Source organism: Elephantulus edwardii, unplaced genomic scaffold (genome assembly GCF_000299155.1).
Source record: "Elephantulus edwardii isolate Elephantulus edwardi_28Jun2011 unplaced genomic scaffold, EleEdw1.0 scaffold00450, whole genome shotgun sequence".
In the NCBI taxonomy this organism is placed as follows: Eukaryota; Metazoa; Chordata; class Mammalia; order Macroscelidea; family Macroscelididae; genus Elephantulus; species Elephantulus edwardii.
This window is the reverse complement of record NW_006400200.1, coordinates 48,753-53,133: the sequence shown is the minus strand read 5'-3', so window position 1 is coordinate 53,133 and position 4,381 is coordinate 48,753.

Below are 4,381 nucleotides of genomic sequence, written 5' to 3'. Positions count from 1 at the left end.
CTCATAGTGACCCTATGAACAAAAGAGCTGAACCCTATTCTGTCCTGTGCCATCCTCGTACTTCCTGACACACAAAAGCCCATTGCAACAGTCACTGTGTCAATTCACCTGGTTGAGGACTTCCTACCCTTTGCTGACCCTCCAGCCTTCCCAAGATCATGTCCTTCTCTAAGGAATAGCACCTCCTAGCAACATGCTCAAAGTATGTGAGCTGAAGTTTCATCATTCTTGCCTCGAAAAAGCATTCCAGATGCACTCTCTCCAAGATATATCTATTCATTCTCTTGATCATCCATGGGATGTTCTGTGTTTTCCAACAGTACAGCCCAAAGGTATCAATGATTTTTCTGTCATCCTTATTTATTGTCCAGCTCTTGGATGCATAGCTAGTAATGGGAAAGACTGGCCTTAATCATATGCACCTGTGTCTTCAAACTGACATCAATACTCCTCAGTAATATGGAAAGGTCCCTAACTGCAGATTTTCCCACTGAAATGCATCTCCTTACTTCCTGACTGCTTGTACCAAGGGTGTTAATTGTGGATCCAAGCAAGATGAAGCTGTTGACAATTTCAATCTCCTCTTCATGCATCATGATTCTGCCTATCAGTCTAGTGGTAAGAATCTTTGTTTTCCTGACATTGAAATGCAATCCATGATAAAGGCTACATTCTTTGATCTTCTGCAACAAGGGCATCAAGTCCTTCTCTCTTTCAGCAATAACCTACAATGTGTAAATACCAGAAACTTACTTGCTGAAAGCGAATTCTGACTCATAGCAACCCTATATGCCACAAGTAGAACTGTCTAATACAGAGACTGTCACATCTTTCTCTCACCAAGCAAATGGCATATTAGAACCACTAACTTTTCAGCTAGCATTTAAGCACTTAACCATTGCATCACCAAGGCACCTAGGTTTGAACTAGAAGTACAAGTTAGGAAGTCAGAAGATGTAGCTCTTTTGTAAAGCCATGAAGCTGCCTAAGGTCGCCTAGGGAAGAAATTTGCAAAGGGTTGTTGTTGTTTAAAAAAAAAAAATAAAAAAGGTTGAGTCCTGCAGTTTTTCAATGTTAAAAGATCTGGAAAATGAAAAGGGACGGGCACAGAGGACAACAAAGGTGTGCCCATAAAAAGGAGAAGAACCTGTAACTATAAAGAATTCTTTTAAATTTTTATTTATTTCTTTGTACCTTCACCTTTCCTACAAATGCTTTGAGGCTGTGAGCAATGAAAACAAATGATAAGCTAATAAAACATAATTTTTGTTTTAAATATTCTAGGTCACAAAAGAAAGACTAAATTTCCTAGAAACCATAGGAAAAAAGACAAAACAATCACTGATACTGTTCCTTTATCAAAATTCTCAAAATATTCTCAATTAGGAGACAATAGGAACCACTATGTTCTTCTTGTTGTTAAATGCCGTTGAGTCGCTTGCGGCTCATAACAACCCTATGAACAACAGCCCTAAACCCTGCTCTATCCTGTGTCAATTGCATTGCCTCTGACACACCCATCCCGATTATCCCAGTCACAGAATCAATCCACCTCATAGATGGTCTTCCCCTCCTGCACTGTCCCTCTACCCTCCAAGCATGATGTCCCTCTCCAAGGACCTGTCTCCCCTTACAACATGTCCAAAGTATGTCAGACAAAACCCCAGAATTTTTGCCTCCAAGGAGTAGCATGGTTTAACCCTCTCAAAAATGAATCTGTTTGCTTTCTTGGCAGTCCAGGGTACATTCAATACTCTTCTCCAGCACCACAGCTCAAAGGCGTCAATTCTCCTTCTGTCCTCCCTAGTCATCGTCGAACTCTCTGATGCATAACAAGTGATAGCAAAGACCATAGCCTGTATCAGATGCACCTTAGTCTCCAGAGACACACCGTTGCTCTTGAGTACTTTAGAGAGGTCCCTAACAGCAGACTTTCCCATCGCAATATGTTTTTTTATTTCCTGGCTGCTGGTGCCAAGAGTGTTGACCATGGAGCTGAGCAAACTGAAGCTCTGAACAATCTCAATCTCTTCGCCATCCACCCTGATGCTACCAATTGGGGTGTCTTCTTGACATTGAGCCTCAGTCCATAATGAAGGCTGCAGTCCTGGACCCTCCGCAGCAAGTGCATGAGGTCCTCCTCAGTTTCAGCAAGCAGGGTTGTGTCATCTGCATAACGCAGATTGTTGATAGATCTTCCACCAATCCTGACGCCGCACTTCTCCTCATAGAGCCCAGCATCTCGGATAGTATGCTCTACATACGGTTGAAAAGGTACGGAGACAGAACACATCCCTGGCACACACCCTTCCCAATTTTCAACCATGCAGTTTTACCCTGCTCTGTTCTGACAACTGCCTCTTGGGCCAAGTATAAGTTTCGCATTAGCACAGTTAAATGTTCTGGGATTCCCATTCTTCTCTGAGTCAGCCACAGTTTGTTATGATCCATGCAGTCAAATGCCTTTGCATAATCAATGAAATACAGATAGACATTCTTCTGGTATTCTCTGCTTTCAGCTAAGATCCATCTCACATCAGCTACAATATCCCTAGTACCATGACCCTTCTAAACACAGCCTGGACTTATGGAAGTTCTCTGCTGATGTGCTGTTCCAGTCATTTTTGGATAATCTTCAGTAGAATCTTGCTTGCATGTGAAATCAATGATATCTTTCTGTAATTTCCACACTCAGTTGGGTCACCCTTCTTTGGAATGGGAACAAATATAGATCTCTTCCAGTCAGTTGGCCAAGTGGTTGTTCTCCAGATTTCTGGCACAACTTGGTGAGCACATCCAGGGCAGCATCTGTTCACTGAAATATGTCAGTTGGTATACCATATATTCTTGGGGCCTTGTTTTTTTGCTATTTCCTTCAAAGCAGCTTGAACTTTTTCCTTCATCACCATAGGCTCTTTCTCAAATGTGATTTCATTAAATTCTTCTGTATCTGCCAATTCCTTGAGATACAATGACTCAGTATATTCCTTCCATCTTCTTTTAATACTTTCCGGATCATTTAATATTCTGCCAAAAGCATCCTTGATAAGAAATGCTGAACGAGTTCGGCCCTTTTGATTTTCCGACTCTAGCTCCTTGCACATTTCATTGTAATATTTTGCTTTGTCATCCCGTGCTACCTTTTGGAATCTTCTGTTCACCTCTTTAGTATCTTGAATTCTTCCTTTGAATTGGCTCTGGCTTCTCTATGCTCCAGTGCAATCTTCAGAGTTATAGGATATTGTTGTTCTTGTGTGCAATCGAGTAGCTTGTGACTCATACTGAAACTATGTACAAGAGCCCTAAACGCCATTCTATCCTGTGCCAACTTCGTCGTCTCAAACACACTCATTCCCACCACTCCAGTCACAGAATCGATCCATCTCATCGAAGGTCTTCTTCTCTTGTACTCCCTCCCCACTCTACCAAACATGATGTCCCTCTCCAAGGACCAGTCCCTCCTTGAAACATGCCCAAAGTATGTCAGACAAAGCTTCAGAATCCTTGCCACCAACAAACATTCTGGGTTCACCTTCTTTAGGACAAACCTGTTTGTTCTCCTAGCAGTCCACGGTATACTCAACACTCTTCTCCAGCACTACAGCTCAAAGGCATTAATTCTCTTTTTTTATTTAAATAGCATTCAGTTTGTTACAAATATTTAGTATTGGTTTCCCCATATTTCCCTCCTTTTGTTTTTATCATAGTTATGTTATCATCTATATGAGCATCCTTTATACACAAACAAATTAAACATAATAAACTCAAATAAATACTTTCAAAAATCTCCATATAATCAGAAATATTCATGTTGAATATTCCTTGAAAGTTTGTTTTATTTTTTTCATTGTCACAGTGCTTGTAAAAACCAGTTGTGATTAATCTCCTTTGTCAGTGTGTCCTTTGCCATTCCCTATCACTCCTCCCCGATTCATAAGGAAAACAGGATGGCATATTCTCTTAGCTACTTCTGGCTGAAAAGGGGCACTGTAGGTTTCAGGGTGAAGATCTTCTCTCACTACTCTAAAGGGCCCCTTTGGCAATAGGAAACACATAGTCTATTGTGGAGATTGATTTTGGAATTTAGATGCACTGTTATTAATTGTGCTTAGCCGTACATGTTCATAACCTTGAAGATGTATCATGGAGGTGTTGCAGCCTAGAAGACACAAATTTTACTAACAAGTTAAAAGTGCATGAGTCAAAAATTAAAAAGCAATAATATTCCAAGTAGAGGCTCTAATAGTGGCACAAATCAAGTTACAGAAGGAAGGTAGTTCTTACAATAAAAGGCTTATTGACTAGCACTTTGTCTATTATAGTATAAAGGCTAGGAACCACAAGATGCAGAGGCTCAGCTATGCCATTTATTGTTCTTAAG